At 44.7% G+C, this 12,895-nt stretch overlaps 1 protein-coding gene across 4 annotated transcripts in view; it reads right to left on the bottom strand.

Moving 5' to 3' along the window:
- LOC126293200 (uncharacterized) overlaps positions 1-12,895 on the bottom strand; it is a 638,519-nt gene that overhangs the window by 436,520 nt on the left and 189,104 nt on the right. The window lies entirely within an intron of this gene.

Here is a 12,895-nt window from a genome sequence, read left to right as displayed (position 1 = left end):
GAGCGCTATGGGACTCAACATCTAAGGTCATCAGTCCCCTCGAACTTAGAACTACTTAAACGTAACCAACCTAAGGACATCACACAACACCCATGCCCGAGGCAGGATTCGTGCCTGCGAACGTAGCGGTCACGCAATTCCAGACTGAAGCGCCTAGAACCGCTCGGCCACAAAGGCCGGCCAAGCGGTATGCACTCAGCCCATCTGAGGACAATTGAGGAGCTACTTGACTGGAAAGTAGCGGCTCCGATCACGATAACTGATGGCAGCCGGGAGAGCGGTGTGCTGACCACACGCCCCTAACCATCCGCATCCGGAAACGCCTATCGACTGAGGACGACACGGCGGTCGGTCGGTAGCGTTTCGCCTTCCTAGGCCTGCTGAAATGGAGTTTCAAAAAATGGTTCAAATGGCTCTGAGCACTATGGGACTTAACATCTGAGGTCATCAGTCCCCTAGAACTTACAACTACTTAAATGTAACTAACCTAAGGACATCACACACATCCATGCCCGAGGCTGAATTCGAACCTGCGACCGTAGCAGTCCCGCGGTTCCGGACTGAGCGCCTAGAACCGCGAGACCACCGCGGCCGGCAAATGAAGTTTAATAATAATTCTTAGCCATGCGTTTAAATGAATAGAAGCTCACGATAGGACACGGTATAGTTAGGACTTTTTGTGGGTTCCTTTTTAATTACATTTTGATTTCCCGTGAATGCTGCAAGGTGCCGAGTGTTAGCTAAAGCCGTCGGCACACGGACCGTGCTGTCGAACGTCAACGTTGAGCGTGCCGAATCCAACGTGCTGCTGAACGCTCAGGAAATGGCTCTGAGCACTATGGGACTCAACTGCTGTGGTCATTAGTCCCCTAGAACTTAGAACTACTTAAACCTAACTAACCTAACGACATCACACACATCCATGCCCGAGGCAGGATTCGAACCTGCGATCGTAGCAGTCGCACTGAACGCTCAGGAACTATGCGACTTGTGCACACGGCACGTGGGACCCAACGTGGCATACGTGATCGCAACGGACTCCAGTGGCAGTTGCGGGATGATTAAGCTCGTAAATCACGCTGTTTACTGAAACGGGTGCGCGTAAAATTCCCACGTTTGCTCTATTAAAACGCACATTTCCTCCATGTCCAATCAATAAGGACTCAGTCTTATAAAAGTTCCATTACGAACAGTGCGATACAAATTTGGAACACTTCTCCGCATAAGATAAACATTATTTCATCATTCTCACATTTTAGTAAAACCCCAAGATTAGCCTTACTTGATCACTGTTCCTACCCAGTAGCAGAATCTTTGCAACATGTGAATTACGAAGCGTAAAAGAAAAAGGAGCACAATATCTTTATACAAGTAGCGCAAGCTGTCCTGTAGATTAAGCCAATCGAACGAAGTCATTCCTCAAAAAAAAAAAAGGTGAAGTTTTATTTACATAACATAAAATATTATAGCATATACTTATGTTAAACTAATAGTAAAGTATCAGAACCTAATAAAAACGTGAATGTAAGGGAAAAAACATCTGGAAGTGTTAAGATGCGAACCACCGCCACAACAAAACTTCACGAGTAGAACAGGGACGCTACTCATTACGCTAAACCAACAATATTTTCTTTATGCTGTAAGTAGGCTGTTTAAGTTTTTTTATTGGTAACGCCACGTAGCGCTCTGTATGAAAATCACTGGCTGTGCTGTGTGCACTCTGTGGCTGGTTGGCATTGTTGTAACACTCGCCATTGTACTGTTGGGCAGCTGGATGTTAACAGCGCGTAGCGTTGCGCAGTTGGAGGTGAGCCGCCAGAAGTGGTGGATGTGGGGAGAGAAATGGCGGAGTTTTGAAATTTGTATGACTGGATGTCATGAACTGCTATATACATGATGACTAGTGAGGTAAATACATTGTTTGTTCTCTATCAAAATCTTTCATTTGCTAACTGTGCCTATCAGTAGTTAGTGCCTTCCGTAGTTTGAATCTTTTATTTAGCTGGCAGTATTGGCGCTCGCTGTATTGCAGTAGTTCGAGTAACGAAGATTTTTGGTGAGGTAAGTGATTTGTGAAACGTATAGGTTAATGTTAGTCACGGCCATTCTTTTGTAGGGGTTATTGAAAGTCAGATTGCGTTGCGCTGAAAATATTGTGTGTCAGTCTAAGCACAGTCATGTATAATTTTTCTAAGGGGACGTTTCTATGCTTAATCATATAATATTACACCTTGCTAAAACCGTTAATCGTAGATAATTATGTTACTAATTGAAATTTAATTATAACAAATTGTACCAAGAACAATGCGTTTTGGGTGGATCTTCAGTGAGTCGCTGCCTTCAAATAGCCTATTCTGATAACACGCGAGTCACAATGATTCTTTTGGCACGAATATGTTGTTTATCATTATGTTATTGGTACGAATCACACAACTAAGACGGGTTTTTCAGTAATTCTCAATTTTCTCGTGCTCAGAAACGGAATTTATACATGTAGGCTTGAAATGAATGTCAATATGGCGCCTCACAACTCTGTACTGAAGGGAGACGGCGTGCGTGTGACGTAGGTGGCGTTGTGACATCTCATTGGTCAACGCTCAGACGCACGCTCACAATACCTGACATGCCAGATATTGCTCTGCACGTTCGGGAAGACTCCCGAACGTGCTGCTCCACGCTATGACGTCAGAAACTCAGCACGCTCAACGTTCGGATGCGCGGTCCGTGTGCCGACGGCTGAAGTGCGTCGGACAAGGCGAGAAGTGTGTTTCTCGCGGGCCCCACTGCGGCGCTACTGGCGTCATCAGCCGCTTGTGTGGCGAGGATTCTCCTCTTCTACGAGGCGGCGACATCTGACCAATTAGTGCGGCTCACGACGCCACTCGCCTTCCTTCCCTGCCCGGAGTACCTGGCAGGTGCATTTCCCGTAGGAGCGGCCGGCCAGAGCGCGCAGTGAAAGTGGCGCCCAATTAGAGGCGCGCTTAATTCCCGCACCATTTAGCCGGCGCCCAGAGCGGACCACGCGGTTCGCACGCGCTTCTCCGCTAGGCGCTCGGGGTATCCGGCGACTCATCTGGCTACATACACACGCTGTGGACGTGCAGCGTGCGAACGGCGTGCAACCTGGCTGGCCTCTTGGGGGCAACGTAGCGGGAAAGTTTTCAGGGAGAAAGTTGTCGCAGCGCTCATTACCTGCCGAGGGACCGGCAGGAGGCAGATAATAAGGCCGGAGACTGGAAAGGCTCGTGGACACAGTCCGGCGAGACAGCGGCCGAACCGGAGTTTGGAAGTTAGAAAAATACTTAGTCGATTCTCAGGCGTGGATCCATTAAGTACTGCAAGGGGGAGGGCGGGAAGTGCCCATAATTCGCCACTCCGTGTACCCTCCCTACCCACTCCTTCTTCCTCCCTCCCCCCCCCCCCCCAAAAAAAAATATGTTTACGTTCATCCGCACTTTTAACATGCCCCAAATGTGTACGAAATCAATAAAAATGATATTTTTTTAAGGATATCGCATTCAACATTAACTGTAGAAATTATTTATTTCACAACTGCAATTTCGTCCTCTGGACCGATTTGAAGTGGTACTGCAAAAGATTTTGCTTCAGCAGATGTCAGACTTTAAAATCCTCAGATGTGTATACACGTCATCGTCGAAAAGCCAACGGCCTTGCCACGTTAGAAACACCTGTTCCCGCACGATCACCGAAGTTAAGCAACGTTGGGCTCGTTTAAGACTTGGATGGGTGACCGTACGGAAAAAAAGGGGTGCCATTGGCTGACTGAGACGCAGGTTGCCGAAGTGGCGTCCAATTGAAAGACCTGCATCAGGCATGAGCGCCACACGGTTTTATTATTATTATTATTATTATCATCAAAAATAAGCATTTTCACTGTAGAAATACAGTTACATGATACGAGAGCGAAACACTGTACATCGCAAAGGCTTTTGTTTTTTTAACGATGATATATGCACGTGTCAGAGGATTCTAAAGTGTCACATTTGACTCGAATGAAAAACAGCCCACAGTTACACTAGTAATGTTTGTTCTAAGTCTTGACCATGGTTTCAACTATAATAATATAGCCTTCTTCAGAAGTCATAAGCCTTTAAAAATGAGAAACGTCTTAGCCCAGCGCCCACGTCAATCTCAATAAAATAAAATAACTTCCACAAAGCCTGTTTCGATCATAAGTAAAACTACATACGGCACCCTTGTAGTTTTACTTTACAGTTAAACCAATGCCTGCACATGCCTGAGTTATAATGGAATGTGTGTCGTTATAATTACGTTACGTGTACAGGACTGCTTATATCACTATGTGTTTATTGAACAGTAATTGTGTGCAACTGTGACATAGAGTTTGCACAGACTGCTCTATCTACGTCTCGTTCTTGTATTATTTGTGCCATTTATTGCAGTGTCAGCTGAAATCTAGATGTGCAGTGCAATAAAAAAGACCGATGCTCAGCTTCTTGCTCTCCTGCACAGAACTTTACACTCAATGAAATATTGGAAGAGCTGGTAAGCCAACCTGTCTCCGTGTTGCAGAGCAAAAGCGACGTGCATTCAATCATCCAGACTGGTAAGTTGGCCGTGGAAACGAATTCGAAGCGCTTCCTCGGAATTACAACGTACCTGCAAACATAAGGAAACGGAGTTAGATATCTGATGTTACAAGCAAGACAGAGATTGCGTGCAATGTACAGTTCTACAGATGGAAATTACCAACTGTGGTGTTAGCTGAAGAAATTTGGACGCCCTTTTGAGACCAATGCTATCAGATCATATACACTGCCTTCATACATGAGATACGCTGCTAGTTCTGCATACGACAAAAACCGGCTATGGTTCGTCGTACACGAGTAACTAAGAAAGTCGGATAACAAAAGAACTCGATACAATTAAAAAAAGAAGAATGAAGGATAGTTGTTGAAAATAAATATAACGTACATCCAGGGTGGAACAAGTAACGATGCATCCTCACAGCTATACTCCAGTGAAATAATTTCCCTCTTTCAAAAATTGCGTTATCATTCAATATCTCTCACGTAAGAAAATATATATTTCTGATAAGCAAGTATTCTGTTCCATAGTATAAGTCAAATGAAACGTAGCAAATAATATCCCTGTAATTTTGTCGTTTTTCCGGATGTTTCATCTGAGAGTGGCTTTTATCGTCAAATTAGTGGTTTCGTTCTTATGCATTCGGAAGACAGCAGATTTTCAATAATTTTATTCTTTTCTGCATTTGTAATACCTCTGAGTCGCATACGAAAGCGAAAACTTCCGAAAAAAATTGTCTCAAAAACTTGTGGAAACGGAACATAAACTCTAGGCGCTACCTGTCTGTCGGACCTCGTCTAAGTAGTAATTGCGGCCTTCAGTCCGAACAATAGTTTGTTGCAGCTCTGCATGCTACTCGATTCAGTGCTAGGCTCTTCATCTCTGAATAGCTACTAAAACGTAGTCTTAAAGACATATGGTTTGAAGCTTACTATTAAATTTTTAATTAACCAAATTAGCAACCAACTTCCATCTGAATCTGCTTACTGTTTCACCTCTTTGTCTCCCTGTACTATCTTTACCTCGCACACTTCCATCCAGTACTAAATATTTCATCCCTTGATGGCTCAGAATTTGTCCTATCAACCGATCCCTTCTTTTGGTCAAGTTGTGCCACAAATCTCTTGTCTCCCTAATTCTGTTCAGTACGGTACCAGTAGTTACGTGAGCAACTCATCTGATCTTCGTAATCTCCTTGTAGCATCACTTTACAAAAGCCTCTATTCTCTTCAGGTCTAAACTCTTGATCGTCCACGTTTCACTTTCATGTACGGCTATGCTCCGTAGAAACACTTTCAGAAAAAAACTTCCGAAGACTTAAATCCATAGTCGATGTTAACAAATTTCTCTTCTCCAGAAACGCTTTTCTTGCCATCGCCAGTCTATATTTTATATCCTCTCTACTTCGGCCATCATCATTTACTTTTCTGCCCAATTAACAAACATAACGTACTACTTCAAATATCTCGTTTCCTAATCTAATTTCCTCAACATCACCTGATTTAATTCGAATACATTCCACTATCTCTGTTTTGCTTTTGTTAATGTTCATCTTATATCCTCCTGTAAAGACACTGCCCATTCCGTTCAACTGCTCTTTCAAATCCTTTGCAGTCTGTGATCAGCAAACCTCAAAATTTTTATTTCTTCTCCCTGAATTTTTCTTTGGTTTCCTTTACTGCTTTCTCCATGTGCAGATTGAATAATATCGGGGATACGGCACAGCCATATCTCACTTTCTTCGTAACCACTGTATGATATTGTTGTTTCATGCAGTTCCACTCTTATAACTGCCGCCTGTTTCTGTACCAGCTGTAAATAGCCTTTCGCTCCCTGTATTCTGCCCCGACTACTTTCAGAACTTCAAAGAGAGTATTCCAGTCAACACAGTCGAAAGCTTTCTGTAAGAGTACAAATGTTTCCCACGTTCCTGTCAATCGCTCCGTAACGCTCCCTCTGAAACTCTCGCCAACCCCTGCTTCTTTCAACTTGTACAGGTCCCAGATCCTTAGTTTCTTACCTTTCTGGAATTTATTCAGTTTTAATCTACCACTCATAACCAATTAATTGTGATCAGGGTCAGCATCTGCCCCTGAAAATGTCTTACAGTTTAAAATCTGGTTCCGGATTCTCTGTTTTATCATTATATAATCAATCTGAAATCTGCACGTCTTTCGCACCTATACGACCTTCTCTTATTATTCTTAAACCAAGTATCAGCGATGATTAAATTATGCTCTGTGCAAAATTCCACCAGGCGGATTCCTCTTTCATTCTTAGAATTGTATTACTACCTTCAGATGCCAACGGGCGTTGATATATACATCAACGGGGACAGGTGAAAATCTGTGCCCCGACGGGGCTCGAACCCGGGATCTCCTGCTTACATCAGACGCTATATCCATCTGAGCTACCGAGGGCAGAAAGGATAGCGCGACTGCAGGAACTATCTCGCGCACGCCTCCCGCGAGACCCACATTCTCACCTTGTATATCCACACACAACATTCGTAGTGTCCCACCCCAACACACTCATTACTCGTGGAGGACAATCTTACCAAGCCCCATAAGAGTCATGGCCGGTGTAGCCAGAACTATATACTTATATGGATATGGTGTCTGTCCGAAAGAACAGACACCATATACATATCAGTATATATTTCATTCTTTTCGCCCAGTCCATATTCACCTGCTACTTTTATTTCTCTTCCTCCTCTTACGGCCGAACTCCAGTCCAGCACCACAATTAAGTTTTCCTGTCTCTTTACTATCTAAATAATTTATTTTATCTCATCATACATTCTCTCAATCTCTCTTGAGGAGCTAGTTGGCACATAAACTTGTACTACTGTGTTGGGTGTTGGCTTCGTTTTTATCTTGGCTACGATAATACGTTCACTACGATGTTCATAGTACCTTACTCGCATTCGTATTTTCTTATTCATTACTAAACCTACTGTTACATTACCCCTACTTGATTTTGTAGCCGGCCGGGGTGACCGAAGGATTCTAGGCACTACAGTGTGGAACCGCGCGACTGCTACAGTCGCGGGTTCGAATCCTGCCTCGGGCATGGCTGTATGTGATGTCCTTAGGTTAGTTAGGTTTAAGTAGTTCTAAGTTCTAGGGGACTGATGACCTGAGATGTCAAGTTAGTGCTCAGAGCCATTTGAACCATTTGATTTTGTATTTATAACCCTCTATTCACGTGCCCAGAAGTCCTGTTCATCGTTCCAACGAAATTCACCAATCCCCACTACATGTAGCTTCAACCTATCAATTTCTCTTTTTAAATTATGCAACCTAACTACGCGATTAATGGATCTAACATCCCACAGGCCGACGCGTAAAACGCCAGCTTTGTATCTCGTCATGAAAACATAATACAGCGTAGTTCCCTCCCAGATATCCGACTGGAAGAGTATTTTACGTCTGGGATATTTTAGCTAAGAGGATGCCATCGTCGTTTAACGATATTGTCGAGCTGCATACCCGAAGGGAAAAAAAATACGGCTGTAGTCCCTCTTGCTTTCAGAACAGCAAGGCTATGTTGAGTGTTGCTACAAGACCAGATCAGTCATTCAGACTGTTGGCCCTACAGCTACTGAAAAGGTACATCTCTTCAGGATCCACACGCTTGTGTGGCCTCTCTGTAAAGATACCTCTCCGTTCTGGTTGCACCTACGGTAGGGCTACCTGCCGGGCGGAATGGCCGTGCGGTTCTAGGCGCTACAGTCTGGAGCATAGCGACCGTTACGGTCGCTGTTTCGAATCCTGCCTCGGGCATGGATGTGTGTGATGTCCTTAGGTTAGTTAGGTTTAAGTAGTTCTAAGTTCTAGGGGACTGATGACCTGAGATGTCACGTTAGTGCTCAGAGCCATTTGAACCATTTGATTTTGTATTTATAACCCTCTATTCACGTGTCCAGAAGTCCTGTTCATCGTTCCACCGAAATTCACCAATCCCCACTACATGTAACTTCAACCTATCAATTTCTCTTTTTAAATTATGCAACCTAATTACGCGATTAAGGGTTCTAACATCCCACAGGCCGACGCGTAAAACGCCAGCTTTGTATCTCGTGATGAAAACATCATACAGCGTAGTTCCCTCCCAGATATCCGACTGGAAGAGTATTGTACGTCTGGGATATTTTAGCTAAGAGGATGTCATCGTCGTTTAACCATACTGTCAAGCTGCATACCCGAAGGGAAAAAAATACGGCTGTAGTCCCTCTTGCTTTCAGAACAGCAAGGCCATGTTGAGTGTTGCTACAAGACCAGATCAGTCATTCAGACTGTTGGCCCTACAGCTACTGAAAAGGTACATCTCTTCAGGATCCACACGCTTGTGTGGCCTCTCTGTAAAGATACCTCTCCGTTCTGGTTGCACCTACGGTAAGGCTACCTGCCGGGCGGAATGGCCGTGCGGTTCTAGGCGCTACAATCTGGAGCGTAGCGACCGCTACGGTCGCTGGTTCGAATCCTGCCTCGGGCATGGATGTGTGTGATGTCCTTAGGTTAGTTAGGTTTAATTAGTTCTAGGCGGCTGATGACCTCAGAAGTTAGGTCGCATAGTGCTCAGAGCCATTTTTAGGGCTACCTGTATCGTTGAGGCACGCGAGGTATCGGAGCGAAACCTCCGGCTCCGGAAAATCCGCTTCGTGACCAGCGGTACTGGACTCGAGACAGGCCGTAATGTAACGGCCGCGGGCTGGCAGCTGAATGAGCGGTAAAGGCCACGGGGTCGCACGCCGACCCGCTAGCGTACGGGGAAGGCGACACCGCGTCACAGACGCCGGCGTGCCTTTGTGTCGCGGCTTTGAGACACCTTGTAGCTGTGCCACAATGTTTCCCACTGCACGAGCGACGTACGTGCTGGCCGACAATACGCCGCGTCTAGCAATGTAGTCGTGACGCGTTAGCACATCTATTGTGGCGTTTCCCGACCTGCACCGCTCGCACCGTAATCATATTGTGCGGCAAATAAACACGGCGCAACAATGCTATGCAGGGCTAAACCGTACACACTGGTTCTGAATCTGCACGAGCCCGCAGCATCGTAACGGCCCTATTTCACACAAACTAACTTCGCGGTCTGGACGATCTCGCGTCGACAGTTGTGCAGAAGTCAAAATGGCTCTGAGCACTATGGGACTTAACAGCAGTGGTCATCAGTCACTTAGAACTACTTAAACCTAACTAACCTAAGGACATCACACACATCCATTCCCGAGGCAGGATTCGAACCTGCGACCGTAGCAGTCGCGCTGTTCCGGACTGCGCGCTTAGAACCGCGAGACCACCGCGGCCGACGTGCAGAAGTCGTTACGGAAATGTTTTTCTGGGTCAAGGGACACGCCAACAACAACGTATCAGTCTGTAATGTTATGTGAGCCTCACTGCCCTTTTTTCTAAACTAATTTATGCCTGATTTTATTTGAGAAGATCAGTAATGTATGTAAATACCGTAAATGTAAACGTGATTCAAAAACTACTTGAAGTGAAGTGAAGCGCAGCTGGACAGCGAGAGACTCTTTAGCGCGCAATCCCCGCTACGATAGTAGCTGTGAATCTTTGAGTATGGACTCTAAAAAAAATAAAAAAGACAACAGATTTATTAAAAAAAAGGACTGTTAATCTGTATCTTGTGGATAGAGGGCGTGTTGTTAGGCCGTCGCTCAGAACGTATTGTTACATTTAATGAAAATTGATATTTTAGTGATAAAACGAATAAAGTATGTGTAATAGTAGCCAAACATTTATGTATACAAATTTTGTAGAAGTGAAGTAAACATTGATTCTGGAAAAGGAGGTGAACTTCATTGTCGTTGCCGTCTATCAATTGACAGAATTGTAAGTGTACAAAGTTCACTAAAATACAGGAAGAGAAATGCATTATCTATAGATTTCATTCAATAAGTAACAACCTCTCATAATTTCTTAGTTACACATGTTATTGTACAATAGTATGATGCTAAACTCCACTGACCAATTTTAATGTAGCAGGACGTGTAGTTTGAAGGAAGTTTGTGTGCCAAGCAACCTCCTTTTCTCACGAAAAGCAGATTGCTGTTTGATCTTATTTACTTAAAACAGTAGTCCCTTAGGTATGAAAAGCTACGAAAACTTGGGCTCAAAGCTGTCCGCAATACAGCGAAGTAACTAACAGAGCCGTATTTTAAACCTTAAAGAACAATAACTTCCTCCAAATGATAATACATCACCATCTGGTGCACAAGTTGATCATTCAAGGAGGTAGCAACCAAAATTCATGTACCAGTTACGACTTGAAGTAAAAATATCAGTCTCTGTCTCTCTCTCCAAACGCACACACACACACACACACACACACATATATATATATATATATATATATATATATATATATATATATATATATATATATATATATATAGAAGTCATTTTATAAATCGATGATATACAGAAGACAGACGCAGAAAAGGCCATATTTAAAAATATCAAAATGCCGCCATCAGAACAAACTGCATTACATAGATGTGAAGGCGCCGATGGGAAGATTAAAATCGAGCATCGAAACGCAATGAAGAGACTTACAAAAGAATACAGCTGGACATTCCTTAGAATGTCTGGTTCCATACAGTTAAAGCAAATATAAACAATTATAATACTTGCTCTGTAAATAAAACCGACTTTTCTTGCGGCAACTTAATATATGTTTCCAAGATGCGTTTCGTCTTTTTCTTGCTCTAAGGAATCATCAGTGGGATCTACACTACTGGCCATTAAAACTGCTACACCAAGAAGAAATGCAGATGATAAACGGGTATTCATTGGACAAATACATTATACTAGAACTGACATGTGATCACATTTTTACGCAATTTGGGTGCATAGATCCTGAGAAATCAGTACCCAGAAGACCACATCTGGCCGTGATAACGGCCTTGATACGACTGGGAATTGAGTCAAACAGAGCTTGGATGGCGTGTACAAGTACAGCTGCCCATGCAGCTTCAACACGATACAACAGTTCATCAAGAGTAATGACTGGCGTAATTTGACGAGCCAGTTGCTCGGCCACTATTGACCAGACGTTTTCAATTGGTGAGATATCTGGAGAATGTGCAGGCCAGGGCAGCAGTCGAACATTTTCTGTATCCAGAAGGGCCCGTACAGGACCTGCAACATGCGGTTGTGCATTATCCTGCTGAAATGTAGGGTTTCGCAGGGATCGAATGAAGGGTAGAGCCACGGGTCGAAACACATCTGAAATGTAACGTCCACTGTTCAAAGTGCCGTCAATGCGAACAAGAGGTGACCGAGACGTGTAGCCAATGGCACCCCATACCATCACGCCGGGTGATACGCCAGTAACGCGAAGACGAATACACGCTTCCAATGTACGATTCACCGCGATGTCGCCAAACACGGATGCGACCATAACGATGCTGTAAACAGAACCTGGATTCATCCGAAAAAATGACGTTTTGCCATTCGTGCACCCAGGTTCGTCGTTGAGTACACCATCGCAGGAGCTCCTTTCTGTGATGCAGAGTCAAGGGTAACCGCAGCCGTGGTCTCCGAGCTGATGGTCCATGCTGCTACAAACGTCGTAGAACTGTTAGTGCAGATGGTGTCTTGCAAACCTCCCCATCTGTTGACTCAGGCATCGAGACGTGGCTGCACGATCCGTTACAGCCATGCGGATAAGATGCCTATCATCTTGACTGCTAGTGATACGAGGCCATTGGGATCCAGCACGGCGTTCCGCATTACCCTCCTGAATCCACCGATTCCATATTCTGCTAACAGTCATTGGATCTCGACCAACGCGAGCAGGAATATCGCGATACGAAAACTGCAACCGCGATAGGCTACAATCCGACCTTTATCAAAATCGGAAAAGTGATGGTACTCATTTCTCCTCCTTACACGAGGCATCACAACAACGTTTCACCAGGCAACGGCGGTCAACTGCTGCCTGTGTATGAGAAATCGGTTGGAAACTTTCCTCATGTCAGCACGTTGTAGGTGTCGCCACCGGCACCAACCTTGTGTGAATGCTCTGAAAAGCTAATCAGTTGCATATGACAGCATCTCCGTCCTGTCGGTTAAATTTCGCCTCTGTAGCACGTCATCTTCGTGGTGTAGCAATTTTAATGGCCCGTAGTATATGTGTTTATAGGCTCAGGACAGGCCAGCGTGCGTTATGGACCAGCCCACTTTCCTTTCCTCAGGCCGGCGTAAGTAATTAGCGACGCGCTCTCCGAGGGCTGTTGGCGACCTTGCGGCTGTAGGGAGCTTCCTGCGACACGGCAGCGGCGTCCGGCACGCGAGGCGAG

The sequence above is a fragment of the Schistocerca gregaria genome, chromosome 10 (genome assembly GCF_023897955.1).
Source record: "Schistocerca gregaria isolate iqSchGreg1 chromosome 10, iqSchGreg1.2, whole genome shotgun sequence".
In the NCBI taxonomy this organism is placed as follows: Eukaryota; Metazoa; Arthropoda; class Insecta; order Orthoptera; family Acrididae; genus Schistocerca; species Schistocerca gregaria.
This window is presented reverse-complemented; position numbering and strand designations above follow the sequence as displayed.